Raw genomic sequence first — 15,415 nt, 5'->3', positions numbered from 1 at the left:
AGACCAGTTCAATTAACTAAAAAAATATGGCTGAGAAATATCGTAAAAAATGCACCATTGTATGTTTTCTTTTCAAGTTTTTTGAGTCATAACTATCATAGAATCGCTTGAAAATTCGCACATGGACAAAACATCACTTTTTACAGGGCGCAGAGTCATTAAATGTTTGTTAGTGGTACAATATGTTTAAATAATAATGTGTTTATTAAAATCAAAATATACCACAAATTAATGCAAAATACGTCGAATAATTTTAACAGGAATATCAGAGGAAAATTAATGATCTCTTGGTTAGCAGAGTTTTTAACCAAAACTAACAGTTATTGAAAAAAATGGGTATCAATTCGACAGAATTTGAGCAGTTAGTTCAGTACTTTGCCGATAGGAGCGCCATTAAAATTTACGGAAGCGACTTTCCAGGTAAAACCCTTATCGTCTGCTCTACCATAAGCTCATTGTTAGAGTTCTCGGCTGATTTTTCTAATTTACGGCAAGGAACTCAGTTTTATAACAAGCCGCCAGGACCGGCCGTAGTAATCTATTGTTAAGGAAATTAACTTTTACGCAATGAGGTACTATCATAAAACCGAATTAAAACTGGGGAACTATAATATTTTTACTCCACTCAGGATCCTGAATTCAATACACATGATTACTAAAAATTCATTGTAATATTATTGTTAATATATATTTTGCTTTGTTAATTAATAAAACTAATAAACATATTTATAATAATAATAAAAAATATATAAAATACAGCTTTTGTTTAACACGTATAAGTAGCTAAGTGTATCTACTACTTATCCCAGAAAGGAGGTGTTTTAAAAAAGCCCTACGCCCAGTAACTTCTCCCTTCATTGTTTACTCGAAAAAAGTGCTCGTATATGTTTTCATTTGCCGAAAGATCATTTTCAAAATATATTTATAATAAAAATATGCAAGTCTTGGTGATGAAAAATGTACTCCTAACAAATTATTAAAGTACATAAAAAAATAGAAACAAATTTTATTTATTTTAAAAAAATCTCTCGCAAAGGCAGGTTCCTCTTTCTTCTTGAATCAATTATTTTGGGCAATAATGCGCCAAAGTAAAATCTGCCAAGTTTATCTGCCATCTTTTTATATATATTTTTTCGCCTTTATAAATTTTTTCTATATTTATTCCTTTGGGTGTCCATACAACAAAATAAACTTGTGAAATACCCGTAACAAGCATTTGTCCCTGGACTTGAAAGTAGTAATCATAATTTTTTTTTAGTTTCAATTCTGTCTGTCAATGTAAAAAATTGGATAATTTTTTTTCTAACCGCTTCTTCGGGAGACAAATCTTGCGATTTTGAAGGGCATTTAATTTCGACTAATGCACTCCTATCCTCTAGAACCCTGTCTGGACTAGCAGCCAAGTAAGGAAATTGTTTTGAAATAAACAAGCCACACCGTTCAGTTTTTGTATTTTTATTTATTTCAAAACACTTGACAGCTTTTTCCTCACTTTGCTGTCCATAGTATGTATGACTATTACCTCTAAATGTACTGTACAACAGAGACTCCACAGTTTTAGCTATTGCTGTAGTCGGTCTAAGTTTGTGAATACGTCCAAAATTTGAAGCCGTAACCCTAATTTCTCTTTCTTTTGCCCAAATGTGTCTGTTGCCTAGTATCTATTTCAATTTGGTCTAAATTCAAAGATAATTTTCTCAAAAAAACCTCTTTGGCTGTCACAAATGTTTCTACATCCATGACAGGATTTTCTAAAAAATATTTAAACCGTAATCGCAGTCGGGACCAGCATACGTAATTTTTTTACGACATATTTTTTTTACGAACACTTTGTCTAAGACGAGCTTGTTTTATAGACGAACAATATTTTTTTGTTATTAAACCAGCACCGTTTTAATCACAATATATTTACTTAATTGATGACGTCACCTCAAAATTTTGCTATAAATCCTATCTAAATTGTATAAAATATGATGAGTCTCTTCTTGTGATTTATTCATGTTTTTTGGATTTGCATATACAGGATGACCCCAAAAATTAATTAATGCGTAAATTTATTTTATTGATTTGATCAGGAACTACAGAACCCAATGCATTGAAATCTTGCAAATGTTTTAAGGTTATAAAGAGCATAATAAATTTTTAGTCAAAATATATTTGCTTATCCCCTCCAAAAAATTGATGACGACAGCTCAAAAGTTTGCCGTATAATCCTATTTAAAATTCACAAAATATGATGAGTCTTTTCTTGTAATTTATCATTCCATTAATATTTTTTGGATTCGGATATACAGGGTGACTCAAAAAATTTAATGAATGCGGAAATTTATTTTATTGATTTCATCAGGAACTACAAAACCGAATGCTTCAAAATCTAATGTGAAAAAAAAACATAATAGGCATGCAGTCGTCACCTTTCCAATAGCGAGGGAACTACTGTCTAAACTCTTTAGACAAATTTTTTTGATTTTCCCATTTTTCCATTTCTCAATTTTTCAATGTTTCAGTTTGGGATTTTTTCACTGTTTCAATTCTTTAATTTTCCTTCCATTTTTAGGTTGTTCAATATTTCAGCTTTGGAATTTTGCAATATTTCGTTTTTTCAATTTTTCAAATTTTTGATATTGTGTTTTCTCGGTTTTTAAACTTTTCAATATTTTAATTTTTCAGTTTTTAGAGTTTTAGGTTTTTTAGATTTCTCACTATCTCGACTTTTCGATTTTTCAGTTCCATGATTTTTCAATTTGTCGAATTTTTAAATTTTAGATTTTTTGTTCTCGATCATTCAATTTTCTGAGTTATCAGGCTTAGATTTTTTTTTGTTGTTCAATTCTTGCATTTTTAAAATTTTTGTTTTTGAAATTTTCCTATTTATCAACTTACTGGGATTTCAATGTTTTGATTTTTTGATTGTTCAATTTCTCGATTTTTTGAATGTTTAGTTTTTGATACGATTTTTTTTTTTTATTTTCAGTTTTTCAATTTATTAACTTTACGATATTTCAAATTTATGATTTTTAATTTTTTTTTATTTTTCAGTTTTCAATTTTTGATATTTCTAAATTTTTCGCTTTTTCAATTTTTCGATCAACTGATTTTTTGATTTTCCCATTTCTCTATTTCTTGATATTTCAATTCTTTCTTCAATTGAGATTTTTCAATTTTCCGAGTTCTGGATTTTTCAATGTTTCAGTTTCGGATTTTTTTCACTTTTCCGGTTCTTCAATTTTCTTTCCATTTTTCAGTTTTTCAAGATTTCAGTTTTGAATTTTTTCATTTTTTCGATTTTTCAATTTTCCTTCCATTTTTCAGTTTTCCAGTATTTCGGTTCTGAGATTTTGCAATGTTTCGGTTCTTCAATTTTTCCATTTTTTGATGTTTCAATTTCTCGGTTTTTCAATTTTTCGATAGGTATTTTAATTTTTCAGTTTTTAAGTTCTAGATTTTCCGTTAATTTTTTTGGAAACATTTTTTTTTTACATTTAAACGGAAGGGGGCCCCTTACCTTCGGAGGTCTGATGCTCCAGCATCACAAGCATCCCTATAGATCCGCCTGTACTAGAAATATTAATAGTTTAATATGTCCAATAAAGTTTTGTATTTAATTATTACTTTCGAGTACTAAAAAAAAAAAATAATTTTCAAATTTCTGTACCTTAATATAAACTAAAAAAATTTTTAACTTACTAACAATGATTACTAATACTAAAAATATAATAAAATAATAAGTCAGAAAAAACTATTATTAGATTTACGTCTGGCTTGATATGTGACTAGAGTGTTAATGTTTGATCTGACTATAAAAATACGATAAAATTTTGGCAATTAATTTATTCACTTCCCAACTGACATTGTCTGATTTTTGATTACAATGAATTATATTCCAATCCAGCGAAGTATGTACTTACATATCGCTCAAAATTGGCATTAAGAGAAATGACACCTATACCTTGTCAACAATGTCACATAAATCTTAATTTATATGACGTTTGAAAATAAATATTACAGGTTGTAAACTGACAGTGTTTTTTTACGAGCAAAAAAACATTCACGTGTAGCATACACAAAATCTCCCTACGGAATTATCTCTGATTATTATCTCGCTAGGGAATAACACTTCACCTAACCCTGTCCCCATTTTGAAAGGGGAAAAACATAAACATATGCATGTCGGAGCACTCCCTTCAACAGGTGTTTTTCCTTATCATTCCAAAAGCAAATCCTGCAGAAAACGCACACTTTACAGTGAAAGTGTATCGATTCGGCGCTATTTTTATTGACGATGCGGGTTTGCACAGTGGCGGAATTGAAAAACGTGATGCCTCAAGGTGATAGTGGTCACAGTTCGCACCTGCCGTAATTGCCCATTTCCGAGGTGATAAGCGAAATTATGAAAATTGGGGATGGGTAGACGAGTCATGAATTATGCATTATCTTTTAATCAGTTTTGATTATTTGCGGAGCGAGCAAATATTTGGTCGGGACATTTGGCGGTCTTCATTAGCTTTTATTAAATTTCGCGGTTTCGGATTAATTTTGTTAGTGACTGGCGGAATGGTGTCGGTGTGGAGAGGAGCGAGACGGCATGCTAAAATAAATTGATTAAACATGCAGCATTGATTTGTGCTCGGTTTTTTATTGGTATTAAACGATGCGATTTTGCGTGGTCGGATTGGGGTGAAAAATTGCTGTTTCAATAATCTAATATGCATTCGGGTTTGATTTGGTGGCCCACAAAAATCATAAGCAATGAATTTCTACCTGTTTCAACTTTCGTAAAGCAAATTTAGTAGAACTATATACAGGGTCTTCATAAAATATTATAATCCAGGAAGGCCATGACTTTGTTGAAATTGTGTGCCGCTTTTCACACTTTTGTGGAAACGATTACACTAACATTGGAATTTTTATTTTTAACGCCACATTAGTGGAAGTACTGTTTCGGCGCCAACGCTTCATCATATTCTGTCGGATGTCAATAATTTTTTCGTTTTTACTGATTACTGGTGCGTTTTCCCACACTTTGTGCGTTAATGTTGTTTTCATTTGCTGTCTTCCCCTTTTTTCGAACTTTAAGTATCTCAAAAAGCAGTGTTTATCAAAATTTCAGATCATTGTAGAATAATCTCAGGTAATGAACACAGAGGAATGACTATGGTCAGTGTTACAAATAGCTTTTTTAGGTTAGAATGGGTTATTCTTTGGAGCAAAACACGTTCATCATCATGTCCTATTAGCGTAATGGGGTGTTAAATGAAGATGGGTTCTGAGTGTACTCTGTGGATGCGTGTAAATCTGGTGAAATATCCTGTTGTCATCGAGGAAGGATCTTTGAAGACGCACATACGGCGAATTGTGGCCAGATTTAACGACGTTAGTAGTTAGTGAAGACGTTGTTGTGGATTTAAGAACGAGAATGGAACAAAGTCCGAACAAATCTTTGTCAAAACTCTGTTTACAGTCCGGAGAATTCAGAATTTCAAGATCTTCAAGCTCTGAAGGTCTTCAAAATGATGAGATCTCTGGAATATTTGGCGTCCCTGGAATTCATTGAATTTCTGAAATATTTTATGATTTCTAGAATAGATTGTTATCGCATATCTGGATTTCAGAAATGTCTAGGATTTGCAGGATCTCTAAAATTTTCAAAATTTAGGAAGTTACAGAGATTTTGGGGAGCTTTGAATCCTTGGAAGTATTTTCACAATTTCAGGATTTTTAAGGTTTTAAAGTCTTCACAATGCTGAGATCTTTGGAATCTTTTGCATTCTTGGAATTTATTGAGTTTTTGCAGTATTTATGATTTCTAGAATCCTTACGGTCTACAGTATATCTAGGATTTTTGAAACGTCTGGGATTTCTAGAATCACATAAAATCTATAAAACAGCAAAAATTATAGGGTCTTTGAAAACCTTTCCATCGTTCGAAGAATCTTCAGAATTTCGGGATCATCAAAATCTTCAAAGTCTTCAGAATCGTGATATGAACGTATTTTGGTAATCTGTGAATCGTTGGAAACATTTTTAGAATTACAGGATTTTTATGGTCTTATAGGTCGTCAAAATGATGAAAGAATTTATTGAATTTGTGCAGTATTTATGATTTCTACAATCCTTACGGTCTACAGTATATCTAGGATTTTTGGAACGTCTGGGATTTCTAAAATCACAGAAAATCTATAAAACAGCAAAAATTATAGGGCATTTGAAAACCTTTCATCGTTCGAAGAATCTTTAGAATTTCGTGATCATCAAGATCTTCAAAGTCTTCAGAATCGTGATATGAACGTATTTTGGTAATCTTTGAATCGTTGGAAACGTTTTTAGAATTTCAGGATTTTTATCGTTTTTTAATTCTTCAGACTGATGAAAGAATCTTTTGTATCCCTGGAATTTATTGAATTTCTGCAGTATTTATAATTTCTAGGATCCGTACTGTCTACAGTATATTTAGGAGTTTTAGAACATCTGGCATTTCTAGAATCCTAGAAAATTTATCAAATAGCAAAAATTACAGGGCATCTGAAAATCTTTCTGTCGTTCGAAGACCTTGAGAATTTCGGGATCATCAAGGTCTTCAAAATCTTCAGAATGATGAAAATTTCTAAAATTTTGCATTCCTAGAATTTATTGAATTGCTGCAACAATTATCAGGATATCTAGTAGGTATATCTAGGATTTCAGCAGTATCTAGGATATCTAAAATCTCAAAAATCCGTAAATATAATTTCCTAAGTTGCATGGTTTTTGGAAATCTTTGAATCGTTGGAAAATTCTTCACAATTTCAAGATCTTTAAGCTCTTCAAAGTCTTCAGATCGTGTTATTTTTCGCATCCCCGGAAACTATTTAATTTCTGTGACATGTAAAATTTCGAAGATCCTTAAAGCCTATAAAATATCTAAGATTTCTAGAATCTATAAAATCTGAAAAATCTCAAAGAATACGGGAATTTTGAAAATTGTTGGAAGAATCTTCAGAATTTCAAGATCTTCAAGCTCTGAAGATCTTCAAAATGATGAGATCTCTGGTATATTTAGCGTCCCTGGAATTCACTGAATTTCTGCAATAATTTATGATTTCTAGAATAGATTATTATAGCATAACTGGATTTCAGAAATATCTAGGATTTCCAGGATCTCTAAAATTTTCAAAATATCGGAAGATACAGAGATTTTGGGGATCTTTGAATCCGCTGAGATCTTTGGAATCTTTGGATCCTTGGAAATTATTGAGTTTTTGCAGTATTTATGATTTCTAGAATTCTTGCGGTTTACAGTATATCTAGGATTTTTGAAACATCTGGAATTTCTAGAATCACAGAAAATCTATAAAACAGCAAAAATTATAGGGGATTTGAAAACCTTTCATCGTTCGAAGAATCTTTAGAATTTCGTGATCATCAAGATCTTCAAAGTCTTCAGAATCGTGATATGAACGTATTTTGGTAATCTTTGATTCGTTGGAAACATTTTTAGAATTTCAGTATTTTTATGGTCTTATAGGTCGTCAAAATGATGAAAGAATTTATTGAATTTGTGCAGTATTTATGGTTTCTACGATCCTTACGGTCTACAATATATCTAGGATTTTTGGAATATTTGGGATTTCTAGAATCACAGAAAATCTATTAAACAGCAAAAATTATAGGCCCTTTGATGACCTTTCAATCGTTCGAAGATTCTTCAGAATTTCGGGATCATCAAGATCTTCAAAGTCTTCAGAATCGTGATATGAACGTATTTTGGTAACCTTTGAAATGTTTGGAAACGTGTTTAGAATTTCAGAATTTGTATGGTCTTTTAGGTCGTCAAAATGATGAAAGAATTTTTTGTATCCTTGGAATTTATTGAATTTCTGCAGTATTTATGCTTTCTAGAATCCTTACGGTCTACAGTATATCTAGGATTTTTTGGAACATCTGGGATTTCTAGAATCACAGAAAATCTATAAAACAGCAAAAATTTACAGGGCATCTGAAAATCTTTCAATCGTTCGAAGACCTTCAGAATTTCGGAATCATCAAGGTCTTCAAAATCTTCAGAATGGTGAACATTTCTAGAATTTCGCATACCTAGAATTTACTGAATTGCTACAGCAATTATCGTTTGTAGGATATCTAGTACATCTAGGATTTCAGCAGTATGTGGGATTTCTAAAATCTCCAAAATTTGTAAACATAATTTCCAAAGTTGCATGGTTTTTGGAAATCTTTGAATCGTTGGAAAATTCTTCAGAATTTCAAGATCTTTAAGCTCTTCAAAGTTTTCAGAATCGTGTTATCTATGGCATCCCCGGCAACTATTTAATTTCTGTGACATGTACAATTTCGAGGATCCTTAAGGCCTATAGAATATCTAGGATTTCTAGAATCTATAAAATCTGTAAAATCTCAAAAAATACGGGAATTTTGAAAATCTTAGAATCGTTGGAAGAATCTTTAGAATTTCAAGATGTTTAAGCTCTTGAAAATCTCCAAAATGATGAGACCTCTAGAATATTTGGCGTCCTTGGAACTTTTTGAATTTATGAAATCTAGAATCCTTGAAATTTATAACATATCTAGGATTTCATGAATATCTAGAATTTCCAGGATAATCTGGAAAATTTCGAAAGTGACAGGCAATTTGGAAATCTTTGAATCATTGGTACTATTTTCAGAACTTCAGGATTTTTAGGATCTTAAGGTTTTCAGAATAATGACATTTTCTGGAATCTTTTGTATCCCTGGAATTTACTGAATTTCTGAAGTATTTACGATTTCTACAATCCTTACGGCCTGTAGCATATATTACCGAGCCTTTGAAAACCTTTCAATCGTTCGAAGAATTTTCACAATTTCATGATCATCAATATTTTCAAAGTCTTCAGAATCGTGAAAATCTCTTGAAGGTGTCGCATTCCTGGAATTTATTGAAAAACTGCAGTATTTATGATTTCTAATATATCTAGGACTTCAGGAGTACTCGTATGAAGAATTTGTAGAATCTCTAAAAAAAAATCTGTAAATGTAATTTCAAAAGTTGCAGAATTTTTGGAAATCTTCAGAATTTCAGGATCTCCAAGCTCTTCAAAGTCTTCAGAATCGTGGAATCTTTCGCATTCCCGGAATTTATTGAATTTCTGCAGCATGTACAATTTCGAGAATCTTTAAGCATAGCATATGTAAGATTTTAGGAATATCTAGGACTTCTAGAAACTATAAAATCTGCAAAGTCTCAAAATATACGGGAATTTTAAACTTTTAATCATTTGTAGAATCGTCAGAATTTGAAGATCTTCAAGCTTTGAAGGTTTTCAAAATGATGAGATCTGTGGAATATCTGGTGTCCCTCGAATTTATTGAATTTCTGCAATATTTATGATTTCTAGGATCCTTAAGGTTTATGTACTTATATTTAGGACTTCTATTTCTATTCAATTTTGGACATCTTTGAATCATTAGGACTTAGGAGAATCTTTACGCTTATCAAGGTTTCCAGAATGGTAAAAATTTCTGGAATTTTTCGCAGTCCATGAATTTATCAAATTGGTGCAATATTTCGAGAACCCTTAAGATCTACACTATTTCTATGATTTCTGGAATATCTGGGACTTGCAGGATCTGTAAAATCTATAAAAACTTAAAAGTTCCAGGAATTTTGACAGTCTTTCAATCGTTGGAAGAATATTTACAATTTCAAGATCTTCAAGCTGTTGAAGATCTGCAAAATTTTGAGATGTATGGAAATTTGGCGTCTTTGGAATTTATTGAACTTGTGCAATATTTAGGAGGATATTTGAAACCTATAGCATATCTCGGTTCGAAAGTTACAGGGATTTTGAAAATCTTTGAATCGTTGGAATTACTTTCAGAATTTCAGAATTTTTAAGGTCTTAAGGTCTTCAGAATGATGAGATCTTTGAAATCTTTTGCATCCCTTAAATTTATTGAATTGTTGCAGTATTTAAGATTTCTAGAACCCTTACGGCCTTTGAAAATCTTTGAATCATCCTGACTTGACCCCACTTGATTTTTCAATTGGATTTTTTGTGCCAAGTACATGAATGTGATCACTGATCAATAAACAAATAAAAAATGGATGTAAAAAGTGTATGTAAGTACGGAGATTAATTGCAAAATACTTATTTCTTTACAAATTAAAAACCTGATTTTAAGTATCGTGTTGTTCAAAGAATACCATGTATATTAAGAAAAAAAAAATTACACAAATATAACATCTTTTAAGATAATAATTTTTGTAATAACAAAAATTACAGAAGAATGTTTTCAGGTGCGAAGGAAAGGACTTTAGACCAATTTTTTTGGTCAATTTTTTTTTGTGGATTTTCATATTTCTAATGTACTTCAAGTTTTGGCTTAGATTTTAACGGTGCTGATTCTAGTAACGGACTCTAGGTAATCAATTTTCTCAGTTACTGCAGTTTTAATTTATTTTCATTTTCTGGGGCCTTGAAGCGGCTAATTCAAAACTTAAATAACAAATAGGTGACACTTTCAATAAAACTACACAAAAATTGTACTTCCTCGATGGGCAAAACAAACAAAAAACATAAAAACTAAGGGATGATCGGAAAATCTCCTAAAACTGTGTACACGTCTAAAGTACATTGTCAGATTTTTTTTTGCACTTGCTGAATACGATATCGTAAGCTGGGTCGGATTTAATATTTATGGGACCCCACGCAAGACACGAATCCAGGCCTCATCTCTCAAAGTTAAATACATACTTTATTACAAAGTATTTTACTACATACACTTATATGCAAACATTAAATATGCATAGAACAATTTATTTTCAAAATTGGAAGCCAAATGCCCTCTTTAACCCAAATGTAGTGCAAAACACTGTGTTTTAATTTAATTAATAGTTAAAATAAAATAACGACTTACCGGAGGGACATAAAGGCTACCCGTGCAAGCGCCTAAAACAAGGAAATTCTTTTTTATATGGATCTAGTGTCTCAAATTCTCCTCCAATAGCAACGTATTATTAATAAGTTTTCTGAAAAATCGGTTCCAATTAGTTTTGTATTGGCGACTTAATTTCTCATCACGAACAATGGAGCATATAGTTAATAACAAATTCAACGCCTGATTAGTCACGTTGAATCGAGATATTATCTTTTAAATTAGGAAACGCTCAATAAATATTTTAGGCCATCAATATGTCGTCCAGTGATGCAGAAACAAATCTGTTAGTTTTTTTTTTAAATTGCAGTGTCAACGATAAGAGAATCATGAAATGAGTAACATACAATTTTAAATGAAACAGCCTGTATAATGATGTCAGCGGAATAGACAGGTTCAACAAATAAAACATGTGTAAAGTGAGAGAAAATCAAAAATTAACAAAGAGAAAATAAATATGAAGTAGCCCAATATACATACAATTTTAATTATAAACTTTAAAGACAGACAGTACTTAACTTCACTCACTTTACTCGCCCCTGAAGTACAATTCAACAAATTCTTCCAATTCTTGGAAAAATTGTAAAATTTGATTCTACGAAATTTTATTTGTGATAACCTCTATACATAAAAACAGATACAGACTATACCAGTAACCCAAACTCCGCCACTGTCTTTGATTCAAATGCAGTATGTTGCTAAATCACAAATAAAATTCTAGCGATCATAGAAATTTTAAAAATTGTAGGGAGAGAGAATTTCTTTTTTTTTCAGAAATTTGAGCATTAGAATTTCCAGCGAACATTAAAGAGATCGAAGATCCGCGGAATATAGAGTTTTCACGGTTCTAGAAGATTTTAAAAATTTTGTACATCATAGAAGTTTCAGGGATTCAAATTTCTTTAAATTTTGGAGGTATTAGACCTTTTCCGTGTTTTGGAGTTTTCTGAAATTAGATGTTTACGAGATTTTCGAAGTCTCTCTAATACTTTAGAGATTCTGCAGAAAACGTATTAAATTTTTACATTTAAGAGATTTTACAGTTTGGAAATATCGAAAATTCTGATGATTCTCGAAATTTTGGAGGAACGAAAATTTTAGAATCTTGAAGATTTTCAGAACCTAGAATTGTAGACATCTTGATTATTTTTAAGAGTTTGCATGTGTTGGAAATTTTGGAATGTTTCAAGATCAAGATGATATTTAGGAAAATTTTTAGGTTTTCAAGATTTTTTTTAGATATTCAAGAGAATCTAAAACTTCATATATGCGGAGGATTTTAGAGATTAAAAAATTTTACGAATGATTCTACAAATTTCGAAAAACCCAAATTTTTGACAATCCAAAGACTTTAGAACTTGACCAATCTTTTATCTTAAATTTGCTATATTAATGTTCTGGTTAATCTACAGAATTTTGCAGATTCTAGATGTTACAAACAAAGATTCTAGAGATTTCAGTGCTCAGAAATAAAAAAAGGTGTAAATTTTGGAGATTACAGTAATGTGGGCTGTTTCAGAAATTACATAAATGTATGAGATTGTAGAATTTTGGAAATAATCAAGGTTCTAGAGATTACAGATTTTGGATATTCTAAAGGTTATAGAATTTTGAATCTTTTCAAAATTCTATTCTTTACGTTCTATTCTTTTCATCCTTGAATGGAATCTCTAATATCTTAGAGATTCTGGAGAAAACGTATTAAATTTTTCCATTTAAGAGATTTTACAGTTTGGAAATATCGAAAATTCTGAAGATTCTCGACATTTTGGAGGAACGAAAATTTTAGAATCTTGAAGATTTTCAGAACCTAGAATTGTAGACATCTTGATTATTTTTGAGAGTTTGCATGTGTTGGAAATTTTGGAATGTTTCAAGATCAAGAGGATATTTAGGAAAATTTTTAGGTTTTCAAGATTTTTTTGAGATATTCAAGAGAATTTAAAACTTTATATATGCGGAGGATTTTAGAAATTAAAAAATTTTACGAATGATTCTACAAATTTCGGAAAACCCAAATTTTTGACAATCCAAAGACTTTAGAACTTGACCAATCTTTTATCTTAAATTTGCTATATTAATGTTCTGGTTAATCTACAGAATTTTGCAGATTCTAGATGTTACAAACAAAGATTCTAGAGATTTCAGTGCTCAGAAATAAAAAAAAGATGTAAATTTTGGAGATTACAGTAATGTGGGGTGTTTCAGAAATTACATAAATGTATGACATTGTAGAATTTTGGAAATAATCAAGGTTGTAGAGATTTCAGATTTTGGATATTGTAAAGATTATAGAATCTTGAATCTTTTCAAAATTCTATTCTTTTCATTCTTGAATAGAATCTCTAATATCTTAGAGATTCTGGAGAAAACGTATTAAATTTTTACATTTAAGAGATTTTACAGTTTGGAAATACCGAAAATTCTGATGATTCTCGAAATTTTGGAGGAAGGAAAATTTTAGAATCTTGAAGATTTTCAGAACCTAGAATTGTAGACATCTTGATTATTTTTGAGAGTTTGCATGTGTTGGAAATTTTGGAATGTTTCAAGATTAAGATGATAGATTTAGGGAAACTTTTAGGTTTTCAAGTTTTTTTTAGATATTCAAGAGAATCTAAAACTTTATATATGCGGAGGATTTTAGAGATAAAAAAATTTTACGAATGATTCTACAAATTTCGGAAAACCCAAATTTTTGACAATCCAAAGACTTTAGAACTTGACCAATCTTTTATCTTAAGTTTGCTATATTAATGTTCTGGTTAATCTACAGAATTTTGCAGATTCTAGATGTTACAAACAAAGATTCTAGAGATTTCAGTGCTCAGAAATAAAAAAAAGATGTAAATTTTGGAGATTACAGTAATGTGGGCTGTTTCAGAAATGACATAAATGTATGACATTGTAGAATTTTGGAAATAATCAAGGTTGTAGAGATTTCAGATTTTGGATATTGTAAAGATTATAGAATCTTGAATCTTTTCAAAATTCTATTCTTTTCATTCTTGAATAGAATCTCTAATATCTTAGAGATTCTGGAGAAAACGTATTAAATTTTTACATTTAAGAGATTTTACAGTTTGGAAATACCGAAAATTCTGATGATTCTCGAAATTTTGGAGGAAGGAAAATTTTAGAATCTTGAAGATTTTCAGAACCTAGAATTGTAGACATCTTGATTATTTTTGAGAGTTTGCATGTGTTGGAAATTTTGGAATGTTTCAAGATTAAGATGATAGATTTAGGGAAACTTTTAGGTTTTCAAGTTTTTTTTAGATATTCAAGAGAATCTAAAACTTTATATATGCGGAGGATTTTAGAGATAAAAAAATTTTACGAATGATTCTACAAATTTCGGAAAACCCAAATTTTTGACAATCCAAAGACTTTAGAACTTGACCAATCTTTTATCTTAAGTTTGCTATATTAATGTTCTGGTTAATCTACAGAATTTTGCAGATTCTAGATGTTACAAACAAAGATTCTAGAGATTTCAGTGCTCAGAAATAAAAAAAAGATGTAAATTTTGGAGATTACAGTAATGTGGGCTGTTTCAGAAATGACATAAATGTATGACATTGTAGAATTTTGGAAATAATCAAGGTTCTAGAGATTACAGATTTTGGATATTCCAAAGATTATAGAATTTTGAATCTTTTCAAACGAAAACTTTAGAATCTTGAAGATTTTCAGAACCTAGAATTGTAGACATCTTGATTATTTTTAAGAGTTTGCATGTGTTGGAAGTTTTGGAATGTTTCAAGGTCAAGATGATATTAAGGAACATTTTTTGGTTTTCAAGACTTTTTTTTTGATATTCAAGAGAATCTAAAACTTTATATATGCGGAGGATTTTAGAGATTAAAAAATTTTACGAATGATACTACAAATTTCGGAAAACCCAAATTTTTGACAATCCAAAGACTTTAGAACTTGACCAATCTTATATCTCAAGTTTGCTATATTAATGTTCTGGTTAATCTACAGAATTTTGCAGATTCTAGATGTTACAAACAAAGATTCTAGAGATTTCAGTGCTCAGAAATAAAAAAAAGGTGTAAATTTTGGAGATTACAGTAATGTGGGCTGTTTCAGAAATTACATAAATGTATGACATTGTAGAATTTTGGAAATAATCAAGGTTCTCGAGATTACAGATTTTAGATATTCTAAAGATTATAGAATTTTGAATCTTTTCAAAATTCTATTCTTTAGATTCTATTCTTTTCATTCTTGAATAGAATCTCTAATATCTTAGAGATTCTGGAGAAAACGTATTAAATTTTTACTTTTAAGAGATTTTACAATTTGGAAATATCGAAAATTCTGAAGATTCTCGAAATTTTGGAGGAACCAAACCTTTAGAATCTTGAAGACTTTCAGAACCTAGAATTGTAGACATCTTGATTATTTTTGAGAGTTTGCATGTTTTGGAAATTTTGGAATGTTTCAAGATCAAGATGATATTTAGGAAAATTTTTTAGGTTTTCAAGATTTTTAC

General features: G+C 30.4%; 1 protein-coding gene across 3 annotated transcripts in view; it reads right to left on the bottom strand.

The window, feature by feature from the left end:
- Positions 1-15,415, bottom strand: part of LOC135123475 (protein dimmed) — a 182,229-nt gene that overhangs the window by 143,338 nt on the left and 23,476 nt on the right. The window contains exon 1 of one of the 3 annotated variants that reach the window (XM_064048145.1): positions 10,894-10,925. The exons of the other annotated variants lie outside the window; for them this stretch is intronic. The gene's annotated coding sequence lies outside the window, so the exon portion shown is untranslated. Of the gene's footprint in view, positions 1-10,893; positions 10,926-15,415 lie in introns of those variants that run through there. 3 annotated transcript variants of the gene reach the window in all.

The sequence above is a fragment of the Zophobas morio genome, unplaced genomic scaffold (assembly GCF_036711695.1).
Source record: "Zophobas morio isolate AGI-343-1 ecotype UQ-CSIRO unplaced genomic scaffold, CSIRO_AGI_Zmor_V1 ptg000006l, whole genome shotgun sequence".
Taxonomy (NCBI): domain Eukaryota; kingdom Metazoa; phylum Arthropoda; class Insecta; order Coleoptera; family Tenebrionidae; genus Zophobas; species Zophobas morio.
The sequence above is the reverse complement of the archived record's forward strand: the minus strand, read 5'-3'. Positions and strand labels throughout refer to the sequence as shown.